This window comes from Cebus imitator, unplaced genomic scaffold (assembly GCF_001604975.1).
Source record: "Cebus imitator isolate Cc_AM_T3 unplaced genomic scaffold, Cebus_imitator-1.0 Scaffold44, whole genome shotgun sequence".
NCBI classification, from domain to species: domain Eukaryota; kingdom Metazoa; phylum Chordata; class Mammalia; order Primates; family Cebidae; genus Cebus; species Cebus imitator.
Genome location: NW_016107359.1, coordinates 5,964,140 through 5,989,831, shown reverse-complemented (window position 1 = coordinate 5,989,831; position 25,692 = coordinate 5,964,140). Strand labels below are relative to the sequence as shown.

General features: G+C 40.3%; 1 protein-coding gene across 2 annotated transcripts in view; it reads left to right on the top strand.

Moving 5' to 3' along the window:
- The window catches only part of CDH6 (cadherin 6), a 154,205-nt gene that overhangs the window by 36,184 nt on the left and 92,329 nt on the right, over nucleotides 1-25,692 (top strand). The gene's annotated exons all lie outside the window — the stretch shown is intronic.

Genomic DNA, 25,692 nt, shown 5'->3' with positions numbered 1-25,692 from the left:
ACAGCCGCGCTGGTGACCGTGGAGCACCTCTGCCCGGGAATTTCCTAGTCTGTGGGCAATAAAAACACGGCGTCCACTCACCCTCTGCGCTTTCACTGGGAACTGCAATCCTGAGCTGTTCCTAAACGGCCATCTTGGATCTTCCCTCAATAATTATTTTTTTAAAGCTATACTTCAGATTGAGGACTACTGCCTGCTGCATAGAGATTTATCAATGATGATGATTGTGACAATGGCGGTGGCAGTGGTGATAAACAACAATGAAAAATTAATTGTCAGCATGTACTAAGTGCTTCTGTGGGCTCAACATTATGACATTATCTCACTTAATCCTCATGGTAACCCCATGTACTAGTCTGTTTTCACACTGCTGGTAAAGACATACCTGAAACTGGGCAATTTACAAAAGAAAGAGGTTTAATGGACTTACAGCTCCACATGACTGGAGAGGCCTCACAATCATGGGGGAAGGCAAGGAGGAGCAAGTCACATCTTACATGGATAGCAGTAGGCAAAGAGAGAGGACTTGTGCAGGGGAACTCCTCCATATAAAACCATCAGATCTTGTGAGATTTATTCACTATCATGAGAAGAGCATGGAAAAGACCTTCCCCCATGATTCAATTACCTCCCACTAGATCCCTCCCACAACATGTGGTAATTCAAGATGAGATTTGGGTGGCGACACAGATAAACCATATTACCCTGTAAGACATGGATGACTGCTATCCCCATTTCATAAATGAAAGAACTTAAACTTTGAGAGTCTAAGTAAATTATCTAAAGTCATATGCACAGCTAGAAGACACAATTAAACTCCAAGTTTCCAGAGACAACATTTTAATTACTCTCACTAGTGGTTTTTTCTTTGTCTGAGACAGAGTCTCACTCTGTCACACAGGCTGGAGTACAGTGGCCCAATCATGGCTCACTGCAGCCTTGACCTCCCCAAGCTCAAGTGATCCTCCCACCTCAGCCTCCCAAGTAGCTGGGACTACAGGCACATGCCACCACACCCCTCTAATTTTTGTATTTTTTGTAGAAACAGGATTTTGCCTTGTTGCCCAGGCTGGTCTCAAACTCTTGGGCTCAAGCAATCCACTCTCCTCAGCCTCCCAAAGTGCTGGGATTACACACATGAACCACTGCACCCAGCTGTCACTACTGTTTTTAGTATTTATAAATTAACATGTAATCTCACAATATTTATATTTCGTTCACATTCTCTGTATTGCTTAACTTATAATTTTAAGGCAATAGTTGTCAACTAGAGGCGATTTTGCTCCCCAGGGAACATTTACCAACAGCTAGAGACATCTCCAACTGTTACAACTGGGAGGTGCTTCTGGTGTCTAATAGGTAGAAGCCAGGGACACCACTAACATTCTGCAATGCACAGGACAGTCCCCACAACAAAGAATAGTCTGGCCCAAATGTAAACAGTGCTGCAGTTGCAAAACCCTCTTGTAAGGAGTTGTCCAATGAATGATTTTCTGGTAATCATGACTTTATATGGCTCGATTTCTATTCTAACTATTCTATTTGATGCATAAATGACTCCGGGCTTTGTGTTTATAGAAGACACTGCATCAGTGCGGAGGGCTTACATCATCCCTCAGAGTCTCAGAGGATTTGAGCCATGTATTCTTCCGGCTTGTTGATATTATTACTCTTACTATAGACACAACATGAGAGATCGTTCTAGACATACACTGTCTGTATTAGTCATTCCCACATTACGATAAAGAACTACTGAGACTGGGTAATTTATAAAGAAAAGAGGTTTAATTGGCTCACAGTTCCACTGGCTGGGCAGGAAGCATGGTTGGGGAAGCCTCAGGCAACTTACAATCATGGTGATTGGCAAAGGGGAAGCAGACATAGCTCACCTGGCCAGAGCAGGAGGAAGAGAGATAAGGGGTAGGTGATACACACTTTTAAGCAACAGATTGTGTGGGAACTCACTCACTATCATGGGAACAGCAAGGAGGAAGTTCACCCCCATGATCTGGTCACCTCCCCTCAGGCCTATCTTCCAACATTAGGGATTACAAGTCAACATGAGGTTTGGGTGGGGACACAGAGCCAAACCATATCACTGTCCCACTGTGCTACATATTCAAATGTGCATAATGATACTGCATGATGGGTGCAATTTTCCCTATAGACTATTGTGGATAAAGAACCTGAATAGCACAGAGGTTAAATAACTTTCCTAAAATTGCACAGCTAGTAACTAAATGAACCAGAATGTACATTCCAAGTACACACTTTGTTCAGCATACGCCAGATATAATTAGCAGGAGAAACATAGAGTCCTAAGTCCTACCCTGATCCTTTACTGTACTAAAAACAGGGTTTTTCCTGAAATAAAGGGTTTTTCTCAGGTTAGATAAAACTAGCCCATTGGATAGAAGGTTTGAGAAGAAATATTCTCATTACACAGAAAAACACACTTTGAATAGTATATACAAGAGTATTTATTTATTTTTATTTTTTTTAAACAGAGTCTCACTGTGTTGTACAGGCTGGAGTGCAGTGGTGCAATCTCTGCTCACTGCAGCCTCCAACTCCCAGGTTCAAGCGATTCTCCTGTCTCAGCCTCCCAAGTAGCTTGGATTACAGGCATCTGCCACCACACCTGGCTAATTTTTGGATTTTTAGTAGAGATGAAGTTTCACCATGTTGACCTTGGTGTTCTTGAACTCCTGACCTCAGGTGATCCTGAGTGCTGGGATTATAGGCGTGAGCCACCACACCCAGCCTAGTGTATTTATTTGATGGCATACAAGTGATCTCTTCTAATCAGCCACTTTCTTTTCTTAGAAGAGGAACTCAGGGCACAGAGATGTTGTGCAACTTGGCCATGTTCACACAGCATGTTAGGGAAGTCCCCAACCAGAGTGCAGTTCTCCTATTTCTTGTCCCTTTTTGCTTCCTCTCCCAGGGTCCCCACCTCCTTCCTACCTACATGAGAAGAAAACAGCCAGTTCAAACTCCTCTTGAACATGCAATGCTTTTACAAACAAGGCGCACAAACGTATCATCTTTGCTATTTTCAGAAACTGTTTGGGACTGCAAATATGTTGTGAAAAATCAGGCTTTTGAAGATGAGACAGTGAAATCCTGCTATACTCATTATTATGCAATCAACTCACTCTGTGAGACTAATTAAGGATTTTGAAGTATGCTGTGTTTCTCAGAATCGAATGTGAAGAAAGGTGGTCTCATGGCTTTCATAAGAAAGGGGTGAGCCTGTTCCAACCATATAAGGGCAAACCCTGACAACGCCCAGTCCCTGGAAGCTGTTCCACTTCTCCCTGCACCACACGTCGGGTTATAGCAGACACACTCCTCCTAAAACGGGGCACCTCGAGCTCCAAAGCACACAAATCTCCCTGCCTAGCTGATACACTAACTCAGAGAGAAGAGTGAGGTATCTCCTCACCCTATCCCACTTCACCCCCTTTCTGAAACTAAGTTGGGGGAGAGACAAGGAAAGTAACATATGGCAGGAGAAAACCTCCGCCCATCAAACCGCATTCTCCAATCCCTCCTCACCCTCCACCCCACTCCACGGGGAGTGTGGAAGACAAGCTACTAGGCTTTGAGAAACTTGACATCTTTTCATTACATATGCTTTCAACTCATATTTTTATTTGCCCAGTCCCATATGCTATATAAAAGTATAAAGTACATTAATATAATAAATAAACAAGCATATATGTTTGGAAGTTATTTGCTTTATAGTTTTTGGAGTTCTGAAAGAGAACTATTTCCTGACTTTTTCCCAGTGTTCTAGAATAGAATGTACACCTCCCCCTCCCAGCAATGCATCAGAGGCAAACACCCTAGTTCTTCACCTCTTCCTGAAACCTCACAGAGTAAGGCTTCTGCCAAGGTTCCTCCAGAATTTATATCTTTATGTCCTCCAACCCCCATTTTATTTCTGCAGAGAATCAAATATAGATTCCCTCTCAGCCACAAGCTGTGGCTGTTCTTCCCAGACACTCCCTGCTCATCAACACGGCCGGGCTCCCCACTCCATCCCACCTCCTGAGTTAACGACCCCAACCTTAACCATCCTACATCGAAACAAACAAAGCTTAAGGAGCCAGTATTATTGCTTCTTGCTGCTGCAACACATTACCACAAAACTAGGAGTTTAAAACAGTACAGACTTATTCCCCTACAGATTTATAGGCCAGAGGTCAAAGGTGACTATAATGGGCTGAAATCAACCTGTCAGTTTGCTTGTGTTCTTTCTAGAGCCTCTAGAGGAGAAGCCACTTCCTTCCCGTCTCCAGCTCCCAGAGGTCACCTGTTTTCCTCGGCCCCTCCCTGCACTTTCAAAGCCAGCAGCGTAGCATGTTTCAATCTCTCTCTTTGTCTCAGACTTGTGCCTCACTGTCACATCTTCTCTGACCCACCTGCCTCCCTCTTATAAGGTCTAAGGATCTTTGTGATTATATTGACCCACCCAGATGATCCAGGATAATCTCCACAGCTCAAGGTCCTTAGCCACATTGGCAGTCTATTTTGCCATGCCAGGTATTAATAACATGGGTTCCATGGATTGGGACATGGGCCTATTTGGAAGGACTCTGTTCTGCCTGCCACAGATCCCAGTGCCAAGGTTCAGGTAGTGAATCAGCTGGAGAAGGAAGCTGCAGTCACCTGGTTTCCAAACTTTGTGGAATGGGAAAAAAGCATGTCCCGGGGCCAGACACACATAGGCTCCCACCCCAGCTTTGCCAATAACCCAGTCTGATGACCCTAGGCAGCGGTCCCCAACCTTTTGGCACTGGGAACTGGTTTCATGGAAGACAATTTTTCCACAGACGTGGTGGGATGAGCAGAGGGTATGGTTTCAGGATGAAACTGCCCTACCTCAGATCATCAGGCATTAGCTACGCGCTCACAAGGAGCATGCAACCTAGATCCCTGGCATGCACAGCTCCCAAAAGGGTTTGCGCTCTTATGAGAATCTAATGCCGCTCCTGATCTGACAGGAGGCGGAGCTCAGGCTGCAATGCTGACTCACCTGCCACTCATGTCCTGCTGTGCGGCTGGCTCCTAACAGACCAGTTATCGGCCCTTGGCCCCAGAGGTTGGGGACCCCTGATCTTAGGCATGTTATTTAATCTCTCCATGATTATTTCCTTTCCTGTAATATGGGGAAAATACTACATCTCTCACAGGGCATAAAAAATACAAAAGTACTTTATATAATGATAGACTCTTAGCAGATGTTCAGTTGAGGTTAGTTCTTCCTCCATTCTGGCACAGCCCTCATCACCTGTGATACTAACCAGCCCTTGTGTGGCATTTCCAAGGTTACCAACTGCCCAGACTATATCATTTTATTTAATCTACAACACAGCTCTCGTGCTCTGCCCAATTCTCCAAAACCTGAGTTCGATCAAGGTGAAGAAACTCCGTTAGTGATAAAGGAAGACAGGGCAAAACAAGTACTGCAAACCCACTGTTTTGACTCCAAATCCGATGCTTTTCAGCCCTGCCTAACAGACCGCTCGTTATCCACTTCTGGTCACCATACTGGTTAGAAATTGAATGTTTGGCCAAAATAGATTTTGGGGTAGGAAATGAAGCATATTGCCTGTTATCTTTGTGAAGTTTGCAGAAAAGCAAAACAGAATGAGGAACTGGAGGCTCAGGAAAATATTTTCTCTCTGGAGCTGTTAGGCATTTGTAACAAGTTGTGAAGGCAGCTTGGCTCTTACGGCTGTACGGCTGGTGCCAATTTGGAAGCTTTTGTAGGTCTCTAGTTCCCCTGATATTATTGGCTAAACCAATAAGTGTGGTTAATTTTTTTATGTAAAATGAATTCTAACTCTGAAAACACTTGTGAGTATTCAAGAAACTCCCGAGTCCCACCTAAGGATTTTTTAGTGAAAGAATTAATTATGACAAAGAGAAATCCAATTGTGGACCGTCATCGTAGCTGAATAAACGTTTCTCGGTACTTAATATCACAGAACATAGGAAGAAGTTTTGTGTTCTTGTTGTTACTCTTAATTGGTATTATTAAGGAGCAGCATAATTATGGGCTGAGGCTTTTTGCCCTTGGTGACGTAAGGGACTTTGCCCTCCATTCCCCTCGCTGGTGATTATCAGGCCAGTGACTTGGATCCTCGTATGACAATTAAGATTGAGTAGTGTCATCTGTTGCATAATTAAATTCTATCTTCCATATCCTTTGAATGCTGTATGGGCGTTTAATTGGCGGATGCTATTTCTGCTGCCACTGTGGCGTGTCTGAACAATAAAGTCGAAATAACAGCGATTCCACTCCTCACAGAATATCCCAGTTGAAGAGAATTTGCTTTCTCTTTGGCACAGAAAGAGCCCTGAATTTAGACACAGCAGTGACGAAGCTGAGGGCCTCAGAATTCCTGCAGGTTCTCACTGAAGGTGGTGTTTAGGGTCTACCATTGCAAATTAAAAGATCAACTTAACATACATGAGAGAAAAGTCATCTCTGTCCACTAGGTGACTTCTCCAAAAACATAGAGAACTCACTAGGGGATGGTACACAGGTTTGCTCTATAATCATCACAGGCAGAGAAAATATTTTTTAAAAAGCCTGGCTCATTTTCCTTCACTTACTAGGAAAAGAGTCTCTGAGAGTATGTTTTAAAGTATTTATGTTAAACACTGTTAAAATACACTTCCAGTTTATTTATTAACAGAGAACTCAGAAGCATTAGCCTTCCTCCACAGACATATCTTTCTGTTTAATCTTTAAGGAAGCAATGGAAGGTGTTTAAGATCTAAGTAATGTACTGAATGAAAAATGAGAAAAGAAACTTACAGGCAAAGCAAAGAGAAACAAATCCTCCATGAAAAATGAAAACGCTATTTTTTAAAAAACCAACCTATGATTTTAAAAACATCTGCAAAATAATATTGATTTTTGTCCTTAAGTAGAACAGCAAATCCATTGAGTTTAATCAAACTCAAAATAATTCTAAAGAGAAATTAGAGATGTATACAAAGGAAGCTAAACAATACAGTATAGCATCCAGGTAAAAATATTATATGCTAACTAAGAAACAATTGTAGGAAACTTCATGAATTGTGAATGAAAAGATTAGTATGACTCTTTGTGCAAAATGTTTAAACCCATGTTAAGATGAACAAGCTCTTTAAAATGTAAAACCTAAGCACATAAAAATACACAGGAAACACAATACAATATGCTTTTTAAAATATTCCTCTAATCACATGATTATATTTTAATTATAGTTTTCATTTGTTGAAAGTATATTCAAATGCAGTATTTTTCTTTTCTTCTGGATAACAGTCTTCATTGCGTTACTTTCATCTAAGGTGATTCAGCCCATAATGATTGAGAGGCCAAATGTTCAAACTCTTTTTAACAGATTACTCACGATGCAATTAAAATTAAAATATGTGCATAAAATTGATATTTTAATCAAATCATTGTGTATCTCATAGTGGTTTAGCAATGAGGAGAGAAAGAGTGGCCTGAAACTCCCAGGAGTTTGTCTTCCTTGCCCTTTGGGAATTTCTTTCCTTTTTAGTATCCTTAACAGATTACTGTTTTGGCGGGGTCAGAATTTCCATGAATTATATTTAAAGCAGTTCCAGCTTATTTTGAATATTTCATGCATGTTTCCTGTCTCAGTCCATTTTCTGTTGCTCATAACAGAATGCCTGAAACTGGGTAATACCTAAAGAAAAGGAATTTATTTCTTACAGTTTGGTAAGCTGAGAAGTCCAAGGTCAAGGGGACTTATCTGGTAAGGGTTTTCTTGCTCGTAGAGACTCTATGCAGAGTCCTAAGGTGGCATAGGGCACCACATGGCAAGACAGCTGAGTGTGCTAGCTCAGATCTCTCTTCCTCTTCTTATAAAGCCTCCAGCTCCACTCCCGGTGATTACCCATTAATTGATTAACCCACTATTTCATTAATCCATTAATCCTTGAATGAATTTATCTATCCATAAGGGCAAAGCTCTCATGACTCGATCACCTCTTAAAGTCCCCACCTCTCAATAATGCCACATTGGGGATTCAATGTCAACATAAGTTTTGGAAGAGATATTCAAACCATAGCACTTCCTTTGTAGTTCAACCTCTAACATAAAGAGATAAAAGGGCATTACCATGTCAAGTTTTAGACCTCTGCTCCTAGAAGAAAAGTATTCGCTTAAGGAGTAGAGAAAGCCTACTATAATTATGTTTCTTTTCAAATCACCCTGATTTGTTTCTCTTGTTCTACAGGAATTATTTTGTCGTCCTGTTCTTGACCTCCATTCAAATGACTTTTCAGACTTCACGACTTAGGCATTACCATTTAGCTTCTACTTCTGGTCTCACACCACTTTGTTTCTCACTCTTTAATTAGAAATGGTTAATTTGACTTCTTGTCTTAAGGCAAGGAGAAAATGAGTCTTAAACAGTATTAAGCTCCCATAAATATTTCACTTTATGCTAATTCCTGTGCTTCCAGCTGAGCCGTTTGAAGTTCTCAAGAAAGTGTTTCTGTTCCCCTCAATTAAATACATAACTGGAAAACAGTAAAATAATTATCAGTTTTACTACCCTGCACTTGATTTTCCAAACTTTCATTCTGACATTTTAAATTTTTCTTCCACATTTATGTAACCCAACCCAGTGTCATAGGTGCTGCCCCCAGGCTGGATAGAGTCTTAAGACCCAGGCTTTGGAGAAATCTTAGAGCTCCCTCAAGTGGACATTATGTTTCATGCACCCTTAACCTCTAGAAAACGTTTTTGGCTGCACTCTCCATCCAGGACAGAAGTATTTAGCAGTCCCGATTTAGAAACAGAAGTGGTTTCTTGTTTAAGCCAAAAATATTCTGAAAAGAAATAAAAGTTCAAACAAGTTTGCCAAGCAAATGGATTTGCATGGCCAATGAAAACATACCAAGTCATGCTTTTTAGTTACAGTATTGGTTTTGCTTGTGAGAAAGTAACTTGGAATTATTAATTACAACGTCATCTCTTCATTTGGATAAAATGTTATTTGTTGAGGAATTATAAATGCAACACTTGTACGGCATTTATACTATGGCCACACATACTACACACCAGGCGTTGTTCTAAGAGCTTTCAATATATTAATTCATTTTATCCTCACAACATTCCTCCAAAATAGGTCCTTTAATACTCCCTGTTGTACAAATGAGGAAACTGAGTCACAGAGAGGTTAATAACCTTTCAAAGGTTACAGAGCTAGAATATGGAAGAGCCAATATGCAAACCCAGTCAGGCAGTCCAAAGTCCACTATACCATGCTGTTTCTTAACATGTAATGAACAACTGAATATACAAATACACACACATGCATACATAGAGATATCTCTATAAGCACAGTTATACATGCACATAAACACACTCACATGTTACACATCCACACACATATATACATACAAATGCACACATGTGCCCATACAGAGTGTATATATTATAAGGAGCATATTTTATACAAAAAAATCATGTAAAGTATAAAAGCTAAAAGAGAAGAGAGATTAAATTACAAACATTGTAATCAAAGCCTTAAAAACTTTGCTTATCCAACCTAGGCAACATGGTGATGCCCTATAGAAAATATAAAAATACAAAAATTAGCCGGGCGTGGTTGTGCACACCTGTAATCAGGGGGCTGACGTGGGAGGATTGCATGAGCCTGGGAGGTGGAGGTTACAGTGAGCCGAGATCTTGCCACTGCACTCCAGAGTGGGACTCTGTCTTTAAAAGACAAACAAACAAACAAAAAGAAAACTATGCTTATCACATTTCCTTATTATTGCTTATCATTACTCATTACAATTTCTGGTCACCTCATCTCATACTCGAATTCGGTTACTCTGACCTTGCTCCAGTAAGACCATTGAAAGCTTCTTTCCCGTGTGGCTACGACACTGCTCTCCTGGAAACTTCTGCCAGTTCTTCCCATGAATGGCTTATTGTCATCAGTTTCCCCACAGAGAGGTTCTTCTTGACTTTATAAAACACCCATAGCCTCACTCTCTGCTACTCAGCATCCCCTTACCCTGTCCACTTTATCTCCATAGGTCTCAACAATTCAAGTGTGTTTCCTCTACTAGAATGTAAACTCCATGAGTTTACACCATGCATTCCTAACACAACAAGTTAGGAACTCAAAAGATAATTCTCAATGAATGATTAAATTATTAAATGCCCTGTTCCGATGGCTTCTGAATGAATGAAAAATTGTGGTGATAGTCTATAACACATATAAATTTTTTCACGTTTTTCTGTAAAGTGTGTTCTTAATATTTGGACTAAATATTGAATTTTAAAGTCTGAAATGTTTAAATCTCCAGCCTAATAACAATTGTGTTTAAAGGCATATTTTTATTCCTTATTAACATGTTACTCTTATCTGATGTAACAAAAACTGATGATACACTAGTTGTTTCAGTACCTGCAAAACTTGGGCTAAAACAGTACTAGAAAAGAAAATTGGTGAGTCTGTAAATTTCTATAAACTGGGATAAAGTGTTAAAAGACTTTTTCCGGTATTATTCATGGACTGTGTCATGATTTTAGAATCTTATCACATATATGCAGTGTAGGTCTGCTAATTAAGTCCTATATTTCAATTTAGCAAAACTATCATAGATTGATAATGGGAAGGCATCCACAGAGTACCCACCCTAAAAGAGTATTACTAATAACTAGATGTCATTTTCCTAATACTTGCCATTCAGAATCCTACACAACTATTAGGTAGGGAATCGCATCTCCACCGCCATTCCACCACTGGGTCCTCACTGTAAATCAGAGAATGTCCACATTCCTTCCTTTCCATTTCTTTCCTTCATTTCTGTGACTCATTGCACTCCCTACCACAAGTATTTAATCAGTTTTTGTAAAAATATACCTGTCTTTTCTAGGCTCCAGGCCTTCTTTCATAGGCCTATCTCTCTTTCATCAATATTATTATATTGATGATTAGCCCAAAATTATATATAAAAACATATATAATACATATATGCATGACACATACACATATATATGCATACACATACATGTGTATGTAAGTTTGCACATATGCATACATATATACTCTCTACGATATTGAAGCTACTTTAAAATTAATTTCTTGCTCTGTTAGCCCAAGTAACTCAAAGCTTCCTGTCCCCAAGCACTCCATGATCCACAGGTGTGCAATACAAGGCATCACTGTGGTGGAGGAGGGAGTTTGCCATACTGTAGTCAATATCATCAATTAATAGATTAGTTCAACCTATTTTAGATTTTGAGGTACTGAGTGAGTCACCAAATATCCCGTTGAGAAGATCATGGGGTAGTAGAAAATTTTTGAATCACCCATTCAATCCTAGGTCCTACTACCATATAATCAATTTCTTTAGGGTTTAAATATATTTTTATGATACCATATTCTTTCACCTTTTCTATTCCATTTTCTCTTTTTTTTTTTCCATACTTTATGTTCTGGGGTACATGTGCAGATCATGCAGGACTGTTGCACAGGTACATACATGGCAATATGGTTTGCTGCCTCCATCCACTTGTCCCCTACATCTGGCATTTCTCCCCATGTTATCCCTCCCCAACCTCCCCCCTCCCCCCTGCTATCCCTCCCTTGGCCTCCCCCAACAGACCCCAGTGTGTAGTGCTCCCCTCCTTGTGTCCATGTGTTCTCATTGTTCAACACCCGCCTGTGAGTGAGAACATGCAGTGTTTGATTTTCTGTTCTTATCTTGGTTTGCTGACAATGATGGTTTCCAGATTCAGCCACGTCCCTACAAAGGACACGAACTCATCATTTTTTATGGCTGCATAGTATTCCATGGTGTATATGTGCCACATTTTCCTTGTCCAGTCTATCGTCAGTGGGCATTTGGGTTGGTTCCAGGTCTTTGCTTTTGTAAACAGTGCCACTATGAACATATGTGTGAGTGTGTCTTTATAACAGAATGATTTATAGTCCTTTGGGTATATACCCAGTAATGGGATTTCTGGGTCAAATGGAATTTCTATATCTAGGTCCTTGAGGAAATGCCACACTGTCTTCCACAATGGTTGAACTAGTTTACACTTCCACCAACAGTGTAAAAGTGTATTTCCTATTTCTCCACATCCTCTCCAGCATCTGTTGTCTACAGATTTTCTAATGAACACCATTCTAACTGGCAATGAGATGGTATCTCAATGTGGTTTTGATTTGCATTTTGCTAATGACCAGTGATGATGAGCATTTTTTCATATGTTTCTTGGCCTCATATCTGTCTTCTTTTGAAAAGTGTCTGTTCATATCCTTTGCTCACTTTTGGATGGGTTTGTTTTTTCCTTATAAATCTGTTTTAATTCTTTGTAGATTCTGGATATTAGCCCTTTGTCAGATGGGTAGATTGCAAAAAAATTTTCCCATTCTGTGGGTTGCCAGTTCACTCTAATGATTGTTTCTTTTGCTGTGCAGAAGCTGTGGAGTTTAATTAGATCCCATTTGTCTATTTTGGCTTTTGTTGCCAATGCTTTTGGTGTTTTAGTCATGAAGTCCTTGCCTATGCCTAGGTCCTGAATGGTTTTGCCTAGGTTTTCTTCTAGGGGTTTTATGGTGTTAGGTCTTATGTTTAAGCTTTTAATCCATCTGGAGTTAATTTTTGTATAAGGTGTAAGGAAGGGATCGTTCTTTTTTCTTTTTCTTTTTCTTTTTTCTTTTCGTTTTGTGTGCCATTCTTTCAAGCCCAAGGTTAGAAAAATTCCATTTTTTTCAGTCAACCCATTACATCAGATGCAACACCAAAAAAGTAATTTTGTGATTTGAGTGGCTTTTCTGTGCCCATAGAAAATATTGCCTTGTGATTTTATTTCAAAGTTGACATTTATATAGCTATCTGCCATTCTGATACAGTTAGAGGCTTCTTCTATTTCATTTTTACCATTCTCCTTTATTCTTTAGTCTCTAGTTTGCTCTAATGACAGTGAAAACTAAGTACTCATACAATTTCTCTGCAAGCATCTACTGAGCTAAGTGGGGGGAAATCGCGAATTTGATGCATGAGTTACTACACAAACCCTTTACTTTAGAGAAACAAGCCCCAAATAAGTAATTTATTTGTAGCAACAAAAACCAAATGAATAAATCTTGTTTACAGAGAACACTTGAAAGACAGTCTCATTTCCAAACATATTTTCTGGTTTTTTCACCCCAAAGGAAAGGCCAAAAACTGAATATACTGAAACACAGGCAAGAAGCAATACTTTAGCCACATTCTAGAATGTTAATTTTTTTATTTACAGAATTTAAATTTATTATAAAATAATTGTTTTACAGTTTTTCTTTTCCTTTGATCAGAAAGGAATTGTGGACGTTTTGAGACATTCATTAACCATATTTGTATTAATTTATGCCCATTATTTGTACTAATACAATTGATATTTGCATTTCTATTTGCTTTTAATTGCTAAGAATTTATTCTTTTTCCATTCAGTTTTTGAACTATAGAAAACATTTGTCAGATTTTTTTTGAATGAGAACCAGATGTCTAGAAATATGTAACAATTTATTACACAGTATAAATTTTTATTAATGGTCTGTATACAAATAGCAATTCTATACTCTGGCAAATGATTTGTATTTTCTATAGTCAGTTGGCTAAATGTAAATAATTTTGTTTGATCACAGGAAAATTAATGGGAAAATTTGAAGACATTCCTAAATAATGACAACATTCACATCAATTATCCTCATTGTACTCTACAGTTTACTAATAACCACCTCAATCAAGGTGTCTTTCACTGAAACAAATCACTCAAGTTTATTTCAGTTACAGTTTATAATGACCCATTGAAGGATCATAATATACTCCTCTAATTAATAAGGGATGGGAACACAATGTGAATGAAGGTGATGGTAAGCAGAGAAAAAGAAGCACATTTCTCTCTGATCGCCTTAGTTCCCCAGGGTGCCCTTCCCAGGCCCCGCCACGTGGTGAGCTCAGGCAACCTTCATTGCCACGTGCTGTCCCCTACTGCAAACACCATTAAATCCTCTCCAACTTTGGCTGGCCTCTCCGCTATTAATCTACTGGAACACCACTGGGGATTTAAAAAAAAAAAAGAGGACTCTGCTTGGGAGGGATTCCCTGCCCCTCATCTTCCAGTGTCATTTTGTCCTCTCTTTGAACTTGAGTGTGCTGGCTGTGAACCTGTTTTGATCAGCAGAATTTGAAAATCTGGTCCCTCATGCTGGGATTTAATGTCAATATTTGTGCCCAACATCTGAACAGAGAAGGGGGTCCCCATGCACTGTTCTCTCCTCTAACTGTCTTTCATCACAGTTACTGGCTTATTCGATGTGATTTCAGATGCTTGGGGAGTACTGTGGAATCATGCTGATAAGATGGTAAGGAGAAAAATTTATCTCATTTTGGAATAAAATCCACATAGATTTGTGTGTTTAAGAATACACTGCCACTTAGCCATCTTATATTTCTGAACATGCAGAAAAATAACTTTTTGGCAAGATAGTATGTTTAAAAATGAATGAATCCATTTTGTTTATTTAAGCCTTGCTGTGTTTCAGAGAGGACAGTTGAATGATACAGGTTCATATAAGGAATAATATTTAGTAAATAACAATCAAAGACATGTCTTCTGGAAAAGAATGAATCAGGCACAGGTTTAGGGCCCACATTGTCACAAGGCTAAAAGGAGCTCTCAGTAGACTCTCAAGGGCATTGCATGAGGTGAGCAAATCTGTGTCCTTAAAAGGATGCAGGTGTCAGCAGATGGCAATGGGCACGTGGTTTCCCACATGCTATCAACACCCTAGATCATACGGCAGACACTTTGAACCACGCTATCCACAAGCTATTTATTTATTGTCCAGAGAGATCATACTTCATGTTGCTGACATCAGGCTCAAGGGCAGGCTGAAGGCAGAGAAAGTCCAGTCTCTGTCTTATGTAAGGAGGTTTATTCCTCACCAACAGTGATAAATCTGAGCCTCTCTCCAGATAGAATCTCCAACCCTTAACTCAGCATTTTTGATAGGCCGGCCCCCAGACAACCTTTACCATATAATTAAAAATTGACTTTTCATCCCTGAGACAGGGGTAAGAGAATGGATCTGACCATTTTCCCCCCAATATGTCTTTGTGTGTGATACATATGTCATATCCTCAATTCTTTTCACACCTTGTTATTCCTTTCACATTTTTTTTTTTCGGGAGACAAAGGAGAAGCAGCAAAGTAGAATGGGCTTCTCAGTCAGAATATTATGGGATGCATTACTGATTCCTGTATTATGCATTGTGCAAATGTAGGCAGCCGGTTCAATTTCTTGGAAACTCTGGAGTCAGTTTCCTCCTCGGTCAGTGGAGATCATGACATCTACCCTGCGGGAGTGATGCAATAGTTAAGTATTCCCAAGATGTTCTAATCCCCTTGCCTAGTGACTGATACCTAAAAGATGGCCAATGGATGCTAATTCCTTTCTCTTCTTTTGGCTCTTTTCTTTAATGAAAATTTGAAGGAACAAGAAAAGACATCCTCTGAAATTAGGACCACCTAAATCTTTGTTCAGAAATTCTTTAAATTTTTGCTTTTTACATAAGTAACAAACTGATTTTTTTTTCTTTTTTCCTTTTTCTTTTTTTTTTTGAGACCGAGTCTCACTCTGCCTCCCAGGCTGGATGCAGTGGCGCAATTTTGGCTCACTGCAACCTTTGCCTCCCAAGTTCAAGCAATTCTCTGCCTCAGCCTCCTGAGTAGCCAGGATTAGAGGCATCCACCACCATGCCCAGCTAATTTCTGCATTTTTAGTAGAGACGGGGTTTCACCATCTTGGCCAGGGTGGTCTTGAACTCCTGGCCTCGTGCTCCACCCACCTCGACCTCCCAAAGTGTTGGGATTACACGCATGAGCCACGGCGCCTGGCCACAAACTGATTTTTTTAATTATCTTAAGGTGTACATTTAGGGATTTTTCAGTCTGGTATGTAACTGCCAGAGGGTGGCAGCTGATGATAATTTCATCAATTTCTGTTGTGCATTTTATGTATTGTTAAAAACAATCAAATTGTTGTTATTCCGTTCACATTCTAGGGAGAGCTAGAATAATGCCCTGTGCTCTCTGATGACTAAAATGTACCCATTACAAAGCATATTACTATTTCAAAGAAAGAGAGGCCATGCGTAGGGGTGGCCTTCCCTGTCACCCTCACCCCAGACCCTGTCACTCCAAACCTGCTCCACTTTCCCCCATTGAGCTATCTTGGTTCAGCTGTTCCCTTGAAAGGAGACAGAAAGAACTGTCTTTCTAAATTATTTTTCTCTTCTTTTTTGTTTTCACTATCGCAATCAAAACAATTACTGCAATCATGGCAGTAAGTAAGAAGGTAGTGAAAAAATCATATGTGTTTTAAGAGAATGGAAACCATAAGTATTAAAGTAAAAATAGACATAAAAGGTTTGTTTAAATACAGAGATATTTTACTTTGTTTTGTGCTGAGTCTTCAAAATCTGGTGTGTTTGTTATGCACATCTCAATTCAGACTAGCAATATCTCAAGGGCCCAGTAGACACACGTAGCTAATAGTACTGAATTGGACAGCACAGCGCTGGAAAGTTTCGCCTCTTCTCTACGCTGTGTATATGTCAGCTGTTTCCTAACTTTGCTCTTAATGGCAACGTAGGATATTCAAAAGTTAAAAGCCAGTCTGAGTTTTTGATCATATATTTACTTCTCTATATATGTTTAGGAAAATGTAACACCCTTAAGTAATCAAATGCCCAAATACAATTTTGACCGATGGCTAGAAGAACAATGCCAGTTCATCCTTCATAAACTAATAGGGAATGACACTGCTGGTTAGGGCATCTATTTTAACGTACCATGGCCGTGTAGTTCTGGAAGTCATAACTGTTTCTCTGCAGGGCATCATAGGGTAGATACGTATTGAAATCTGCTAAATGTGAAAATTTGGAAAAATAGTAGGAGAATCATAGAATTTTACAGCTTTAAAGGTCCCTAGAGGATACTGTGTCCAGCCTTCTTATTTTATAGTTAAAGAAACTGAGGTCTGGAGAAGTTAAGAAACTTGCCAAGGGCCCCAGGACGTATTGGGGACACAGAAAAAACAGAAACTGGATTTCTTGGCTTCAGCTTCAGACTTATTTTGTTTTACACATAATGAAAAGTGGTTCAGTTATTGCTGAGAGACTTCTGATGATTACCAAACCCATATTTCTAATCCATACTATTTTAGTGGAAGTTTACTTCTCCATTGATGTTTAAAAATAAAATTTATCTTATTAGAAAACACTGATATGAAATGTGAAATGATATAAAGAAGCATCCCTAGAAGTCTATGGAAACACATATTTACAAATGAATGGCTAATAAAAGCAACTGTAAAAGCAAGGTGAATTTAGGGTTCGCCCCAGTTATAACAAAATGTGTGACCTGCCAGCACGGCTTCTCTTATCCTCACAGGCAGTTTAAAGGTGGCGCATGGGATGAAAAGGGAAGAATCTGACAAGGCAAAGGCATCATGTTCGTTTTAAAACTCGCTTGCACAAAGGCTGTCTATTAGAAGAGTCACAGAGGAATCCAGAGCTCTTTGGTGCTGAGATGAAACATGCTTGCCAGTATTACCGGCCTTCACTTTATGAGAGGATGGTCTACCCCTCTCTCTAGTCCAGGAAAAAAAGCCCATAATCTGAACAGAGACAATTCTTCAAATGATCTTTCAGATAAATGAATAGGATTTTACTTTCTCTTTTTATTCAATATCATTTTATTACCTGTGAATTTTTCTGCAAAGGTGGGGAATGAATTGGACCAGCAGGTCTCAAAGTATGAGCTGATGAACATTCACTCCTCCAAGACAACCTAGGGTAAAAAGAGAGTCCCGGGCCTTAGAAGTCTGCTGAATGACTTTATACATAACTGTCCTGAGATCCATCCTACACTTTAGCATATTAAAGGCTGTGAAAAGACCTGTGGTAAAGAAAAAACGATTGCCTTTGTTTGGTCCAGATTTACCCAAGTTATTTGACCATAGTGATTTTTTTCCTTCTATAGCATGTACATATATATCCCATGGAACTAGAGTCCTGTGAAACATGCTTTGGGAAATGCTAACTTTAGGTATTTCTTTCTTCAATTTGTGGGAGTAAAAGGCCCTCCCAAGACTAGAGATGCTGAGTCATGTACATGAGGAAAAGTTTTCACCAACAGCAGTACTCTGAAGTTCCCTGGCCTTTACTTAGAGACCAAGGTTGCAGAATGCAATCAGATCATTTAGGGCCACTCTTGGAGCAGAAAATGAGGCTAAACCAGTGACACTATCATTCTACATCTCACAGGCAGCAACTGCATTAAGAAGGATTATGCATCATTCTAATGTAAAGACACATGCACACGTATGTTCACTGTGGCACTGTTTACAGTAGCAAAGACCTGGAACCAACACAAATGCCCATCGATGACAGACTGGACAAGGAAAATGTTGCACATATACACGATGGAATACTATGAAGCCATAAAAACAGATGAGTCTGTGTCCTTTATAGGGACATGGATGAATCTGGAAACCATTATTCTCAGCAAACTGGCAAAGAACAGAAAATCAAACACTGCATGTTCTCACTCATAGGTGGGTGTCGAACAATGAGAACACATGGACACAGAGAGGAGAGCATCACACACTGGGGTCTGTTGGGGGGGACTAGGGGAAGGACAGCAGGGGGTGAGAAGGTTGGGAAGGGATAACATGGGGAGAAGTGCCAGATATGGGTGACGGGGTGATGGAGGCAGCAAACCACATCGCTATGTATATACCTATGCAACAATCCTACATGATCTGCACATGTACCCCAGAACCTAAAGTACAATTTAAGAAAAAGAAGAATCTAGAAAGGGAAAAAAAAAAGAATACTGCCCTCTCCCAGGAAAACTTCGCTCTTCTCAGACAGCCCACCAACTACCAAGAAGAGACACAGCAATTTTTATTTATTCGTATGAGTTCATGTTTTCCACAACTAGAAGATATAATGCTAGGATTCATTCCTATTGTTTTCCAGGCTCATCTGGCATCACAGAGTGAAAGCTAGAGAAAATAGGTGTGTGGTGATAGTGTCACTCTAAGTTGCAGGTAACAGAGTTGAACATTATGAAATGACTTTATTTTTCTTCCATTGCCACATTCTTTCATGCTCTCTGAATTTCTCTTTCCCACTCTATCAATAACAACTTGGAAAAATTCCTCAACTTTCTGATTGCCTCATCATCTTATAGTCCAGTCTGGTCCTGTCCAAGTGGAAGCTCCAGTGTCATATCCAATCTAAAGCTTTTTCAGTTTCTTGGCCTCACCCAAGCTACAGCCCCAAGGAAACTGGATTGGAGGGAGATTGTTTCCCTTTTCCTCATTCCCATGAATCTTCTAGTTCTAACTCCTCATTACCAGGTGCAGAGAGAAGAAACTGGACAAAGCAAGTGTCTCTTATCTTACTGGTCCTGGTATCTCTCAGTCCATCTTCGCTGGCCGTCAGTGCTGTCTGTGTAGCCGGCATTCAAATAAAGCTCTCCCAGTGTGAACCAAGGCTGTTTTCAGGCATCCAGCAGGGTTGCCTGACTGCACAGTTTCCCAAGATGAGAGATCCACTCCAGCTCAACCTCCTCCAGCCCTTTTGTTTTGCATCTCCTTGTGGTCTCTTGCTGTTTGGATCCCCTCATCCAGAAAGCATTCCTCATGGATAGAACAGGCATCAAGGCCTGCAGCCAAGCTGTCATCTGAAGTGTGCCATTGACCCAAAGGGTTAGTTTTTAAGGAGTTTGCTGTTAGTTGGGCTAATGCCAGCTGCTATAACACATCAACCTGGAAATTAAAGTGCTTTAACTGCCAGACATTTATTTCTCTTTTAAGTAAAGCCCGAAGTGGGTGTCCTTAGTCAGATGATGATGACTTTCAGATACCCCTGCTCCTTCTTTCTTACAGTTCTGCCCTTCTCTAGAGCCCTGCCATCATCAGCGTTAAGCTGCTGAACAAAGAGTGTAGAAGACTGCATGGGAAGTTTTTATGGGATAGGCCTGGAAGTAGGATATGCTGTCTCTTTGCAGTCCATTAACAGACCTTTGTCACATGGTCAAAACTAGCTGCAAAGCAGCTTGGAAATTATAGTCTTGCCATGTGCCTAGAAGGAAAAAGGAAATGTTTTGGTGACTTTATTGCAGTATATGCCATAGAGTTGTTCCACTCTTCCGTTACCTTTTCCACTCTCCGTAACAGCAATAGGTGTCATTCAACAGGGTCCCTGAGCTACTGTTGGCTCCTATTGCAAAGCACCAGCCTTACTTCCCCTTGATAATTAGGGTGAATCATCCCACAACACAGTGGCATAGATTTTCCCTTTTGGCCCAGTGGCCTGCAGAGCCCAAAAATATGGCAATGTCAACATTCAGTTAAATGGACCCATTGTTATGTCCCTTAATGGAATTAATTTTCTTTTGCATCATGAAGTCTTTGAGCTAGCAGAGCCCAAATCTGTGAAATTGGAAAACAAAATATTTGCAAGTGAGATTTACATATAATAATGAGAACTACCATTCTACCTATAAATTCAGTTTATGGAGACATTGAGCTCTAGATTGAGCTCTAGATCAGCTCAATGTTAATCACTATATCAGATCATCCCATAGGATGGTAACCTAACCTCACAATGTTGTCCCTCAACTGTTGCTGGAACTGAGTTCTCAACAGGCCAATTCACTCTTTGGGGTAATGAGGAACATGGTAAAAATCAGAGAATCCCACAGGCATGAATCCACTGCTTTGCTTTTTGTTGTTGTTGTTCAAAAGCAGTGTTGGGTAGCTCACCGTAACAGTGAATGTTGCAATGTAAGTCCATGATGGATAGCAGTGGCAGAATCGTAGCATGCAGTAAATGCAAATCGATATCCAGAATTAGTGTCTTTTATGAGAAAGGAGATTTGATAGAAGTGACCTGTGATCAAGATGTTGCCTGGTCCTCCCCACAGAATAAGAATTTTGGGGGGATTGGAAAATAATATATGCCACATTTTGGTCATGTGCAGTAGATCACACCTGTAATCTCGGCACTTGGAGAGGCTGAGACGGGAGGATCGCTTGAGCTCAGGAGCTTGCAATCAGCCAAGGCAACATAAGACCTCATCTCTACTAAAAAAAAAAAAAAAAAAAAAAAAACCCAACCCCACAAAAAAAAAAAAAAAAAAAAAAAAAATCTATAAGCCAGGCATGGTGGCATACACATGTTACAGTAAATGAGCAGTCACAAAAGATAAGTGCACTTCAAGTTTCTGTCACTCTAAGTCTTTGGATTCCTTCTGCTATGTTGTACCGATGAATGCCCGACATGAGGAGAAGTGGCACGCCTTGCAAGGTCACCATCCCAATTAGGTTACTAAGCCATCTTTAAGCCAGACCATATCAGTCTCAGTAGACAAAGGAAGATGGCCTGCTTTGCCCAGCAAGGAAGCCCAGAGGGTGGTTGGGGTTTCAGGATAGTCAGCTCATCTGAGTCTTCAGTGTTTCTAAAGATTTTAGTAAAAATAGTTCTTTCAGTTTCTACTTGCAGCCCCCTCTCTCCCTAGGACTCATGTATCTGAGTCCCTGGGGGGACAAATCCAAGTGACAGCATCCTGCCATGCTCAGAATTGTCCTTTCCATGTGATGGCTGAGGCTTTCTAACTGGTCCAAGCTTGCCTGCTTGACACTTCCCTCCCTGAGAACGAGTTCTCTCCTGGGAGGCATCATAGCATCTCCAGCTCAGACTCCAGTCAGGCTGACCCCAAGTATGCCAGGCACATCTAGACCTGTTAGATCCCAGAGGTAAACCCAGCTCATGCTGAAACAGGGATCCCTGCTACATATTTTTAAAGCAAACCTCAATTCTATCTACTCTTTGCTCAACATCATCAAAGACATTTCATGAATATGTGCAAATGAAATGTTTGCCTCCAATCTCATGTATAGGTTGGGTGCCAAGCCTGTAAATATTACTTTTAAAGGAAAAGTTCATGATGTGAATTTGGGACAGTTTTAACGTTCATTTCTTTTTATGACAATTTTCAGGCCAATTTTGTGCAGACTTGTTTTTATGGCCAAATCAAACTCAAAGCGCTGGATTACCTGCCCAAAGATGTTAAATGTGCTGCAGTGACTTAATTTTGGTGTCATGTTTATATATTTTTAATTGTATTTATTAGGAAATGTTTGCTTATTTTTTAACTGAAATAAGCCAGACGTGTGTATGATAAGGATGAAGACTCTTCCCAACTCAGTTGAAACTGATTACCAAGATAATATGGACAAGGATATAGATGCCACTCCCATCCTGTGCAGAATTCACAGCAGGAATGAAGGACAACCTCATCAAATCAGGAATATAAAAGGTGGTCAGAGGGAGGATTCTGAGATGAGATTACCGAAGGAATTCCTTTGGAAGGCTCTGTTGTTGCAGACTCCCCACCCGCCTTCATAAGAGGAGCCGCTACCTTCCCATCTGAAGCCTAATTAAGAGAGACTTCATTAAGGAGGACTCAATGGTGCTACACGGAGAGCTATGAAATGTGTTCCCTGCAGTTGGGAGGCTCATGCTGGAGAGGGGAAAAGCAGGCAAGAACTGGGGACTGAGAGGGGCCAATGCACTATGTAGGTGACAGAGCCAGGGGCATTCTGCTTCACTGGGATCAGCAAGAGTTTTTCAGTATACAGATGTGTGTTTCCCATCAACCAGATGTGGGCTGCTTGGGAAAGAACTGGCATGGGGTTGCCCTGGGCTGTGAACAGTAGAGCTGCCTAACAGAAACAAGGTGGCCTCAACAGTGTCTTGAAGTGCCCAGGATCTAGGAAGGCAGTCCCAAGCTGAGTGGAACCATCTATGCCTGGGGCAAGGTACTGACTGCAGGAGAAGAGGGGCCAGAGTTAGACAATATCTGAGGACTCCGTTAAAGTCTCCAAGAGAGGAAGGTTTAAAAGGTTAAGTAATGTGTCCAAAAACTCATAAGTAAAGTAAAAATTTCAACCTGTATCCAGCTGATTCCAAAGCTCATTCTCTTAATGGGAACATTCCACCTGCCTCTATCTGGTGGCATATTGGTTTGCTGCCCTCACATTGTCTGGTGAGGACTGCCTTACACAAGAAAACACCCAAGGATGCTGTGGCAGGTGTCTTGGTGCCTCACAGGCAATTGCAACTACAATCGCTCATCACAGATAAAGTGCCAAAGTCATTTCCCTTTAGTCATAAGCAGCAGGAAGCGTTGTGCATGCAGACAGCAATCTGTTGAGCTAGGAAAAGTGATGATTCATTCTGTTTTTAAAAATATTTTTAAATGACTTTAAATGAAAACAAATATTTTCCCATTTGTGGTAGCATCGGAAAACATAGTAAATTTCAAAGTACCTGTGACCAAAGTTTTAGGATGAACACTGCCTTGTTCTGAGAGGCTTTTCCGGCTTATATAAAGTGTGGCTGACTCTAATTGCATTTGCAAAATAAAGGATTCCTGTAAAATTACCCTGCAGCCCAAACAGAAACAACCAGAGAAGGCCCAACCAAGAGCTGTGAGAGGTTATTTATTTGCTACAATTTTATTCTGGAGATTTTTTCCATATGGTTCAATGTAATTTAGTTTTAAAAACTAAAAGCCTGTCTTATGTAAATGAGGGTGCCTAGCCAACATAAATTGTTTTAAAGGTTTTTATTAAGTATGTGTGTTATATATTTCTTCTTTTAAGCAATTACACTCTCTACTCTGGCCAGGAAAGCTCTCTTCCTAATGATATTAAAACAAGAAAAAGGACTCATTGGCATGAATATGATATTTAACTGTTCAAATTAAAAGCAGACCTCAAAGCAGCCTTTCAAAGCAAGTATTTGAAATAACTTTTCTGTGAACTAAAGCTGGTAATGACTTGGGGGAAGAAAAAGCACCTCTCTGTCCCTTTTCCACTCGTTTCCAACTACTCTGGGCTAAGGTAATCCCTGCTAATCATACATATTTAATTTTCATCGAACTTATCAGGCACCTTAATTTAAAAAAGAATCCCATAGTAAAGTACTTACTCAACACGATGAAAGTTCCCTTGCCTCGTGCAATTTCTATTTCATGACAGCCTTCTCTATATAGCTCTTTTCATCTCTTTACTTTAAGGACTTGTTTTAGGCTCTAATTATTCTTGAGACTTCGGGTTAACACTACCATTAAATCTTGTATAGGTAGATGATAAATTGGTGGCTAACAAGTCATACTGATCTTTTTCTCAGAATTCTTCTTGTTTGAACTCAACCATCATAAAGCAATATTAAGAAATATCCACATTCCGGAATCCTCTCACAAGCAAAACATACACACACACACACACACACACACACAATTATTCTGCCCAAAAAAAAACCTAGGTATTTTGAGAGATCATGCATTGTCTCTAGAAAAGGATTTATGTTGGCCCTTTGGTGGGCAATTTGGGGAAAATTTCTAAATAATTTATGTCACAGTTCGCAAATTTCATGCTTAACGGCTTTAACCATTTCCAAAGGATCTTAGTCTCCCCCTTTATCCCCTCAATGAGAATTCATTCAATTAGTGTTCCCTTAAAATAAAGATAAGATGGAATGCAGAGAGGTTTTTTTCCTAAAAAGAAAAATCCTTCTCAACACAAAAATAATGACAATTGAGGTGATGCATATGTCAGCTAGATCTACTCATTCCACAGTGTATATACTTCAAAACATCACGTCGTACCCAAAAAATACATTCAATTTTGTCTATTTTTCAAATAAATTTGGGGGAAAAATGATAAGCCTAGCCACTGATAGTCTGTGTTCCTTTCCTGCAAAGCACAAATGAGGATATCCTGTTTTCTGCCCTTTGGGTTTTATGAGCTGCTGTAGGTGTTCCACACTGCACAGTTGCAGCAGGCTGGCTGCCCTCTGTCCAACATGCAATGCTGCTTGGGATCATTCATGGTTTGAGCCTGAGAACAACCCACCTATATAATTTTCCCCTTTCATGTCATTCCACTGACCTCAATCAATTGATTTGGTGACGAAGTGAAACACGTTCATGGGGAAGCTGAGAAAAGTATTCAAAGTACACCTGGAAGGAGAGATTCCCCATCTTTTCCATAATGTGGCCATCCAGAATGAGGAGGGAACAATACTTGAACATCACAGAGACCAAACCATTTCCATATGTCAGAACCAGAGAGCCTGGGATCAAAGTTATACTTGGAAAAGAGCTGTAAGAAATGAAAAACTACCTAACAGCATCTGTAGTTCCCTTAAAATTCAACCTCCACTGGCTTCCTCTGAATCCATCAAGATCTTAAATATTTAAAGAAAGACTAAATTCAGCCCAAGCACGGTGGCTTATGCCTGTAATTCCAGCACTTTGGGAGGCCGAGGCAGGCAGATCACCTGAGGTCAAGAGTTCGAGACCAGACTGGCCAACATGGTAAAACCCTGTTTCTACTAAAAATACAAAAATTAGCCAGGCATGGTGGCAGGTGCCTTTAACCCCAGCTACTCAGGAGGCTGAGGCAGGAGAATCACTTGAACCTGGGAGGCAGAGGTTGCAGTGAGCCAAGAGAGCGCCATTGCACTCCAGCCTTGGCAACAAGAGTGAGACTTCATCT